The following is an 11,037-nucleotide window of genomic DNA, read 5'->3' as shown; positions in this document are numbered from 1 at the left end:
CCCCACGCACTGCGTCCTACAAACCCCGACGTCTTCGTCCTGCCCCGGACACCGCCGCCAGCTCCCAGCACAGTGGACCTACCCTCTGCTGGTACCACCAACGCCTTGGTGCCAATGCTAGACATTGTGAGCCCCCCCTGCAACTACTCGGGAAACAGCGTCAACGGGGATTGGTAGATGCCACAGCCTCCGTCACTTCAGGCGTCTCACTGCTGCATATCACCTACCACATCTCCAGCAGGAAATTTCTTGTTGACACGGGTATCAGTCAGCATCATCCCTCCCTCACCGCAAGACACATCAAAGCAACCCTCTTATGACCTGTTTGCTGCCAACGATAGCCCCATTGCCTCCTACGGCGTACACATCCTCGCCTTAGACCTCGGTCTTCCCAAGACTCTGCGCTGGTCATTCGTGGTTGCAGACGTCTCTCAACCCATCCTTGGCTTCGACTTCCTCACCTTCTACAAGCTCGTCGTCGACCCAACTCACCTCTGCCTCATCCATGAGCCTACAGCACGTACTATCTGGGGTACATGTGCTGCAGACACCGACACTATCACCTGCCTCTCGCCGTCCAACGAGTTTTCCCCCTTTCTCGAGAAGTTCAAGGAACTTTTCTCACCCCGAGTCTCTCCACCACCACCTACGTCGGGAATTTTCCACCACATCGAGACCAAAGGACCTACAGTCTTCTCACGCCCTCGCCGCCTATGCCTTGAGCTCCTGAATGCAGCCAAGGCGGAATTCAACAGACTACTGCAAGACGGCATCATTCGTCCTTCAAAGAGTCCCTGGGCATCGCCTCTTCACATGGTTCTTAAGCCATCATCTGGCAATTGGAGGGTGTGTGGCGACTACAGAGCTCTGAACCTCGTCCCTAAACCTGACAGGTACCCTATTCCGCATGCCCAGGACTTCCACCACAAACTTCATGGCAAGACAATCTTCTCGAAGATCGCCTTGGAGCGTGCCTTTCACCAGATCCCTGAAGCACCTGCAGATACCCAGAAGACAGCCATCACCACTCCGTTCAGACTCTTCGAGTATACTTTCATGAGCTTTGGCCTACGCAATGCAGCACAGACTTTCCAGAGGTACATGGACCATATGCTTCGCGACCTTGATTTTGTCACCGTCTATATAGACGCATCCTCGTTGCATCTTTGACGCCGGCCGAGCATCATCACCACCTATAACTCCTCCTCCAATGCCTGCAGAACAACAACATGAAACTTCACCCTGCTAAGTGCATCTTCGGAGCCCCATCCATCGATTTCTTCGGTCACAGAGTCTCGCCTAGCGGCATCCAACCCCTACCACAGAAGATAACTGCCATCAGGGAGTTCCCCAAACCTGAAACGGCGAAGAAACTCCGAGAATTCCTGGGTTTAGTCAACTACTACCACCGCTTCATTGCCAATGCTGCCACCGTCCTAGTTCCCCTCTACGACCTTCTCAAGGGACTCCCAAAGAAGTCTTACAAGCCTCTCGTGTGGACTCAAGAGGCTGTTACGGCATTCACCGCTATCAAACAGCACATCACACGCCTTACCCTCCTAGCCCACCCCGCTCCTAACGCCTGGACCACTCTCACAACAGACGCTTCTTCTACTGCAGTGGGCGCTGTCTTACAGCAGGAGATCAACGGAATTCTCATGCCCGTTGCATTCTTCTCACAACGGCTTCAACCACCCCACCTCAAGTACAGCGCCTTCGATAGAGAACTCCTGGCCGTATACATGGCTGTCAAGCATTTCCAGCACTTCCCCGAGGCCCGTCATTTCACCATCTTCACTGATCACAAGCCCATCGTCCACGCCTTTTCAGCCTCCCAGTCACATACACCTCGTGTCCTACGCCACTTGGAATACATCTCGGAGTTCTCCAGCGACGTCCAACACATTAAAGGCAGCCACAACGAGATCGCCGACGCCCTCTCTCGTATATCCAACATTCTTCCCTAATCTCCACCCATTGATTACGGGCAGCTCGCCACGGCTCAAGAGAATCACGAAGACCTGGCAGCATACAAGACATCTCCCTCAGGCCTCCCACTCCAAGAACTCCCAATTCCCGGCACGAACATCAAATTGTGGTGTGACGTATCCTGTGGGCAGCCTAGACCGTTCGTGCCTCACGTCCACCGCTGCGCTGTTTTCGACCGCATCCATGGTCTCAGCCACCCTGGTGTGCGGGCCTCCCAGTGCCTCATGCAACGTGTCGTCTGGCCCGGCATCAAGACTGATACTAAGAAACGGGCTGCCCAGTGCCTGGCCTGTCAGTCATCCAAAATACATCGTCACACACAGATCCCCTTAGAAACCTTCCCTATACCCAAAGGACGTTTTCAAGTAGTGCACCTCGACATAGTGGGACCTCTTCCATCATCCTGCGGTAGCACCTACATCTTCACCTGCATCGACCATTTCACCAGGTGGACAGAAGCTATTCCCATGCCCAATGCTACAGCAGAGTCTGCCGTCCACGCCTCTATGTCCAGTTTGGGTTTCCCGCTTTGGCCCCCCCCACCGTTATCACCGATCGAGGAGCCCAGTTTGAGTCACAAATCTGGCACAGCCTCCTACAGTTCCTCGGCACGTCTAGGCAACGCACTACCGCATACCACCCTCAATCCAACGGCATGGTAGAGCGGTTTCACCGGCAGCTGAAGGACGCACTCAAGGCACAGCACGACCCTTACAGCTGGACGGCAGCTGGACGGATGCGCTACCCTAAATGCTCCTCGGCATCCGTGCTTCACACATGGAGGATATGGACTGTAGTCCTGCAGATCTCACCCTAGGCGAGCCCCTTCGCCTACCCGGGGATTTTTCACTCCCTCCTGACCTCCACCAAACCACTCCTGCCGTTCGTCACGACTTACTCCAAAAGCTACAACAAGCAGTTTCTGCATTCAGAGCTACTGCTTCACGCCAGCCTCCTCAGCGCCCTGAACACATCCCTCCTGCACTACTAACAGCCGAGTATGTTTTCGTCAGGCATGATGCTCACTGCAATCCACTACAACGTCCCTACGATGGACCCTTCCAGATTGTTATCCGTTCAGCGAAGTTCCTGACGATTATCCAGAATGGCAGACACGACACCGTCAGCATAGACTGAATCAAACCTTACCCGTTGGGTCCCCAGCCCAGCAGCACCACCAACAAACTACGTCTGCACCAGTTTACCCGCAGTTACCACTGGCAGCAACACCACGCCCACGACATTTCTGGGCACCCTCTTTTCACCCTGGACCCTGCTGCTGTTGTAGAACCTGCTCCTATCATAGACCCTCCTCCTGTCATAGAACCTGCACCTGTCATGGACCCTCCTCCTGTTGCAGATCCCTCCTCCCGTCATAGAACCTGTTCCTGTCATGGACTCTCCTCCTGACGTCGCCCCTGACCCAGTCATCCCAGCCAGCGACCATGAGGACGCTGCCCCTGCAGCGACAGAAGCACAACAACCATTGCCTGTACAACCTCCTCTAATCCAAAACTCTCCTTCTCCCCCTGATTCTCCCACAGGTTCTGTGTCACTAGACGGAGTTGTCATCTGCAGCGGCCGAGTCGTATGTACACCTGCCCGGTATGTATCATGTGTGGGACGCAACCCGGCCAACATCCAGTCTCCCGCTGCGCTGGGAGGGGAGGGGGAGTATTGTAGTGGATCCTCTCCCCTACAATTCCCAACTGAGCTCTGGTCGCGCGCCTACCAGCCAATCAGTGTACAGCCAGCTATGCTGAGAGACTAGGTCTATGCAGTGGACGTAGGGGCACGATCGCCGACTTAGTCTCGACCTTCAACTTCCAGCTCAGGATCAGAGAGTTTCACACCTTACGCTTCCTCTCCCTTGATTGGCTCTCGTGCTACGAGCGCCTCAAATCCCGAGGTTTCTAAATCACATAAATACGGGTCCGGCTGGCTGGGGAGGTCACAGCCAGCCTTCGCTGTGAACGGACCTCTCCTCAGACCCCTCACCGCCAAAGCAGCCAGCATTCTTTCTACTGTTGACGACCGGACTACAACTCGACCCCTCTGTCTACCACTGGACTTCCCAGAAATCCTGTTTGGGGCAACGCCCCTTGGGGGCCTCCGCCTTTGGAAATGACCACGACTGCCACCGGACTACCTCACGAACGTTCAGGACTGTCAACCCTAGTTAGCCCTCCCCACGGGTAGAGTGAGTGACCCACACTCCTGCTGGAGGGCAGCTACTGATTGGCAGTACTGACGTGGTTTGAGGTCTTTCTCTCTTACTGAAATCCTTCCTTACTTACCCTGGCCGAGGCACCTGCTTATATTTAAGTATTCGTGCTAGAGCCCCTCCAGTGGAGCACACAGTAGGTGGGATTGTGTGTGTCCGTTGGAGGTCGGGGGAACACAGGCCAATCCGGCAGTGGAAAAACAGTGATAGTGCAGTTACACCACTGTCCGGGGGTCGCCTATAGGCACACTAAGAAGGGTCTTGAATAACCTTCTTTATCACCCACAATTTATACATGCTAGGAAGACACAAACAAATAAACCATGGCTACCAAGGTTAGACTCAAGATCATTACAAGAGAACAGCCCCTTCACGTTCTCAGATAACTGAAACAGCGTATGGTACACTCAATGTACCCTTCACAAGGATTTTCTCATCGAACGATGGATACACTGCAATATGCAGGGACTACAGGGACGCAGATACCATTCTGAGCCCTGAGGGAATGCACGCCTTTGGAGACATAGGACTCCAGGTCATCGTGCCACCAGAGGTTAAAGCAAAAAGATCAGTATTTGTACGTGGACTTTACTACGAATTTGGAAAGCACACAGCACAAGAAATAAAAGAAGAACTAGAAATAAAAAACAACTGGTTAAAAGTCGAAGACGTAGTAAAAATAAAGCAATACACACATTGCTTAAAGCTGAGATTCACTGATACTTCAATGGCAGACAAGGCCCTGGAATCTGGAATCTTAGGGTTCAACATGTCAGTACTCCCTAAACAACTAGAAAGGGAGAAATACGTTAATATTCTCACCTGCTTTATCTGCTATGCACATGAATCTCATGCAACAAAAGATTGTCCTCAAAAGGAACTTAAAATATGCTTTGAATGCGCAGAAAAAGGCCATACTTTCCGGGACTACAAGGATCAAGCCAAAGCATGTATAAACTGTAAAAATCGGAAGGAGCCAGGATATAAGACCCACAGAACCCTAGCAGTGGCCTGTCCATACAAAAAGAAAATAATAAATGAAAAAGTAGCAAAGGAATAACAACAACAAGAACAGAAGGAGAATACAACATATGCTGCTATTGCAAAGAAAGTAGTTGAAGAAACAACACAACCACAGAATACCACCAAAATTGTACTGAGCGAAATACGAGATTACAGAGTGCTCATCTGCCTATTATATTCTCATATAATGAATATAGGGAACCCAGGCACGTTCGAAATGGAAATGAACAAAATGCTTGGAAGAAACAATCTCCCAACAATGAGTTTCCCAGCCAACCCAGCTTCTGGGTCTGTGCCACAAGCGTCCCGCTTAACCAACCCAGATGCACCACAGGAGACAGACAACGCAGAAGAAATAGGAGCAGCAGAGCAAACACCAGCCGCAACAGTACACGAAACAAACGAAGCTGACAAGGCAAAGTCACAAATTATTGAAAAATCCACCCAAAGTACAGTAGAGAGGCAGGACCTTCAAAATAACATCCAAAGAGAGACAGGAGCCATAAGGAAAAAAGTCACAACAGCAACCACGGATACCCAGGGCGAGGAAACGCTTGTAGTGTACTGTTTGTGGCCAGTTGTCAATTCTCTTTAGTTGTCTATTATCTCTTTGTATGGGCACACAAACGTACGTACATGTAGATACCTTCACTCAGGAATGAGGTTGGATAGAAACTCACGATGTGCTTCCTGTATATATTGTTGTACAGTGCAGTACTTAGGAGTGACTAGGTGAGGAGCTGAGAGAGATGTTGCTGGTCCAGTAGCTGAGTGTAGGATGATCTCCCTGGGCAGGCGTAGCCGTATTTATACAAATTACCAGGATCAGGATCTGGGCTGCGCGTAGCGAGCGGACCAATCACAGCGGCTCAAGCGTAAGGTGTGAAACGCTCTGATCCTGAACTGGAGGTTGATGGTCGAGACTAGGTCGGCGATCGTACCCCTACGTCCTCTGCATAGACCTAGTCTCTCGGCGTAGCTGGCTGTACGCTGATTGGCTGGTCGGAGTGCGGCCGGAGCTCAGTTGGGAGTTGTAGGGGAGAGTAGCCACTACAATACTCCCCCTCCCCTCCCGGCGCGGCGGGAGGCTGGATGTTGTCCGGGTTGTGTCCCACACATAACACATACCGGGCAGGTGTATGTACGACTCGGCCGCTACGTGTAACAACTCCCTCCAGTGACACAAAACCTGTGGGAGAATTAGGAGGAGAAAGAGGGTTTGGGATTAGAGGAGGTTGTACAAGCAGTGGTTGTTGTGCTCCTGCTGCTGCAGGGGCTGCGTCAGGAGGAGGGTCCATGGCAGGAGCAGGTTCTACGATAGGTGCAGGTTGTATGTCAGGAGGAGGGTCCATGGCAGGAGCAGGTTCTATGTTAGGAGGGAGGTCTAATGCAGGTTCAGGTTCTATGACAGGAGGAGGGTCTATGATAGGTACAGGTTCTATGATAGGTGCAGGTTCTATGTCAGGAGGAGGGTCCATGGCAGGAGCAGGTTCTATGATATGAGGAAGGTCTATGCCAGGAGCAGGTTCTACAGCAGGAACAGGGTTTACTTGAGGGTGAAAAGAGGGTGCCCAGAAATGTCGTGGGCGTGGTGTTGCTGCCGGTGGTAACTGCGGGTAGACTGGTGCAGGCGTAGTTTGTTGATGGTGCTGCTGGACTGGGGGCCCAAAGGGTAAGGTGGCCGGTTTGACTCGGTCTATGCTGACGGTGTCATGTCTGCCATTCCGGATAATCGTCAGGAACTTTGCTGAACGGGTAACCACCTGGAAGGGTCCATCGTAGGGACGTTGTAATGGGTTGCGATGAGCATCACGCCTGACGAAAACATACTCGGCTGTGAGTAGTGCAGGAGGGATGTATTCAGGGCGCCGAGGAGGCTGGCGTGGAGTAGTAGCTCTGAATGCAGAAACTGCTTGTCGTAGTTTTTGGAGTAAGTCGTGACGAGCGGCTGGAGTGGTTTGGTGAGGGTTAGGAGGGAGTGAGAAATCCCCAGGTAGCCGAAGGGGCTCGCCTAGTGTAAGATCTGCTGGGCTACAGTCCATATCCTCCTTGTGTGACGCACGGATGCCGAGGAGCACTAAGGGAAGCGCATCAGTCCAGCTGTAAGGGTCGTGCTGTGCCTTGAGTGCGTCCTTTAGCTGCCGGTGAAAACGCTCTACCATGCCGTTGGCTTGAGGGTGGTATGCTGTAGTGCGTTGTCTAGACGTGCCGAGGAACTGTAGGAGGTGCTGCCAGAGTTGTGACTCAAACTGGACTCCTCGGTCAGTGATTACGGTTGCGGGGGGGCCGAAACGGGAAACCCAACCGGACATGAAGGCGCGGGCAGTAGTCTCTGCTGTAGCATTGGGCATGGGAATTGCTTCTGTCCACCTGGTGAAACGGTCGATGCAGGTGAAGATGTAGGTGCTGCCGTAGGATGATGGAAGAGGTCCCACGATGTCGAGGTGTACTACTTGAAAACGTCCTTTGGGAATAGGGAAAGTATGTAAGGGGGCCCGTATGTGACGATGTACTTTGGAGGATTGGCAGGCCAAGCACTGGGCAGCCCATTTCTTAGTATCGGACTTGATGCCGGGCCAGACGACACGTTGAGTGAGGAGGCGCTGGGAGGCCCGCCCACCCGGGTGGCTGAGACCATGGATGCGGTCGAACACCGCGCGGCGGTGGACATGAGGCACGAACGGTCTAGGATGCCCACAGGATATGTCGCACCACAATTTTGTCTTTGTGCCAGGAACAGGGAGTTCTTGGAGTGTGAGGCTTGAGGGGGATGACTTGTATTTTGCCAGATCTTCGTCCTTCTCTTGAGCCGCGGCTAGCTGCCCATAGTCAATGGGTGGAGATGAGGGAAGAATGTTGGATACGCAACGAGAGAGGGCGTCGGCGATCTCGTTGTGGCTGCCTCTAATGTGTTGGACGTCACTGGAGAACTCTGAGATGTAAGCCAAGTGGCGCAGGACACGAGGTGTATGTGACTGGGAAGCTGAAGCGAAGGCGTGGACGAGGGGCTTGTGATCAGTGAAGATGGTGAACTGACGGGCCTCGAGGAAGTGCTGGAAATGTTTGACAGCCAGGTATATGGCCAGGAGTTCTCGATCAAAGGCGCTGTACTTGAGGTGTGGTGGTTGAAGCCGTTGTGAGAAGAAAGCAACGGGCATGAGAATTCCGTTGATCTCCTGCTGTAAGACGGCGCCCACTGCAGTAGAAGAAGCGTCTGTTGTGAGAGTGGTCCGGGCGTTAGGTGCGGGGTGGGCCAGGAGGGTGAGGCGTGTAATGTGCTGTTTGACAGTTGTGAATGCCGTGGCAGCCTCTTGAGTCCACACGAGAGGCTTGTGAGACTTCTTTGGGCGTCCCTTGAGAAGGTCGTGTAGGGGGGCTAGGACGGTGGCAGCTTTGTCAATGAAGCGGTGGTAGTAGTTGACTAAACCCAGGAATTCTCTGAGTTTCTTCACCGTTTCAGGTTTGGGGAACTCCCTAATCGCGGTTATCTTCTGTGGTAGGGGTTGTATGCCACTGGGCGAGACTCTGTGACCGAGGAAATCGATGGCCGAGGTTCCAAAGACGCACTTAGCAGGATGAACTTTCATGTTGTTGTTCTGCAGGCGTTGGAGAAGGAGTTGTAGGTGGTGGTGGTGCTCGGCAGGCGTCGAAGATGCAACGAGGATGTCGTCAATGTAGACAGTGACAAAGTCGAGGTCGCGAAGCATATGGTCCATGTACCTCTGGAAAGTCTGTGCTGCATTGCGTAAGCCAAAACTCATGAAAGTGTACTCAAAGAGTCCAAACGGGGTGGTGATGGCTGTCTTCTGGGTATCTGCCGGTGCTACTGGGATCTGGTGGAAGGCACGCTCCAAGTCGATCTTCGAGAAGATAGTCTTGCCATGAAGTTTGTGGTGAAAGTCCTGGACATGCGGAATAGGGTACCTGTCAGGTTTGGTGACGAAATTCAGGGCTCTGTAGTCGCCACACACCCTCCACTCGCCGGGCGTTTGCTTAGGAACCATGTGAAGAGGCGATGCCCAGGGACTCCTTGAAGGGCGAATGATGCCATCTTGCAGTAGTTTGTTGAATTCTACTTTGGCTGTGCACAGGAGCTCAGGGCGCAGGCGGCGAGGGCGTGAAAAGACTGGTGGTCCTTTGGTTTCGATGTGGTGGAAAATTCCCGACGTAGGTGGTGGGGGTAGGGAGACTCGGGGTGAGAAAAGCTCCTTGAATTCGTTGAGTAGGGAGGAGAACTCGTTGGAAGGCGCAAGACAGGTGATAGTGTCGGTGTGTCTGGCACGAGAACCCTGGATCTTGCGTGCTGTAGGCTCATGGATGAGGCATAGATGACTTGGTTTGACGCCGAGCTTGTGGAAGGTGAGGAAGTCGAAACCAAGGATGGGTTGAGACACGTCTGCTATCACGAATAACCAACTCAGAGTCTTGGGCAGGCCGAGGTCTAAAGCGAGGGTGAGTACGCCGTAGGAGGCGATGGGGGTACCGTTGGCAGCGAACAGGTCATAAGAAGGTTGCTTTGACTTGTCTTGTAGTGAGGGAGGGATGAGGCTTACCGATGAACCTGTGTCGATGAGGAACTTCTTGCCAGAGGTGCGGTCGGTGACGTACAGTAATGAGACGCCTGAAGGGACGGGGGCTGAGGCGTCTACCAGCCTCCGGTGTTGCCGTTTCCCGAATAGGTGCAATAGGGCTCACAGTTTCGAGCATTGCGGCCGAAAGTCTGGTGATACCAGCAGAGGGTATGGTTGTTGTGCTGGGGGCTGGCTGCTGTGTGTCGGAAGTTGTAGGGTGTGATGCGTGAGTCAGGAACTGGCACAGCAGCGGGTAAGGAGGAGCAGAACTGCTCAATGGTGTCCATCCTGCGGTTCAAGGTTTGTAACAGGTCCTTGATATCTTGTGAGGTATTGCTCGGCTGAGGTGTGTTGACCCGGCTTGCAAGTTCGGTGGGAGGTACTGGTGTGACCGAGGCAGCAAGGGGTGCAGAAGTGCACTGGTTGAAAATTCTGTCTGCCGCAGTTGCATATAGCTCAGGTGTCGTAGAGTAATCTACTGCGGACAGGATGTTGCTTACTTCTGTGGGTAGCTTTTGTGCGTGAAGCTGGCGCAGGATAGAGTCAGGAAGTCTGTCTGTGTACCGGGAGTTCACCCTGCACATCTCTTCCCAGAGATGTCCCGGAGTTGAGTTTCCCAGGGAGATGGAAGATAGGTTCTGCAGGATATCGGAGCGGGTCCGTTGGTAATGTGTTCTTAAGGCATTCCGCAGAGTGGCGAATTTGTTGTTCTCTGGAGGGTTGGAGATGATCTGTGAGACTTGTGTGGCGACTTCAGTGGGCAAGGAGCAGAGCAGGGCGCCGTACTTCTGCTCGTCTGTAGCTGTAGAGCCGATGAGAGCTGCTTCGACATGAACTAACCAGTCCTCTACGTTGTGGTTGAAGGTTGGTAGAGAGATCCGTCCGTCCATTCTTGCGGGAGAATATCGCACCTGTTAGGGAAGGATGAGGGATGGGTGCTTGTTCCGACCCCCTTCCGTCTTCACAATCTCCTGGGAGGGAGGTGAACACTTACGGGGGGGACCTCGGGACGAATACACTTTTTTAGGGTGCAGGTCCTTTGGCCAGAACTAAAAAAACAAAAGAAAAATAGGAGAATAGGCAAAAGAGCTCAAACCACGCTTGGAATATCGCACAATAGTTGCTCTCCAACTGTGATGTGGGTCACTCACAACGCCAGTGGGGAGAACAGACTAATGCGTTATAAACCTTACGATCGTGAGATGGTGTCGTTGTGGAGTAGTGGGTGGT

Source organism: Homarus americanus, unplaced genomic scaffold, assembly GCF_018991925.1.
Source record: "Homarus americanus isolate GMGI-L3 unplaced genomic scaffold, GMGI_Hamer_2.0 scaffold54443, whole genome shotgun sequence".
NCBI lineage: Eukaryota > Metazoa > Arthropoda > Malacostraca > Decapoda > Nephropidae > Homarus > Homarus americanus.
This window is presented reverse-complemented; position numbering follows the sequence as displayed.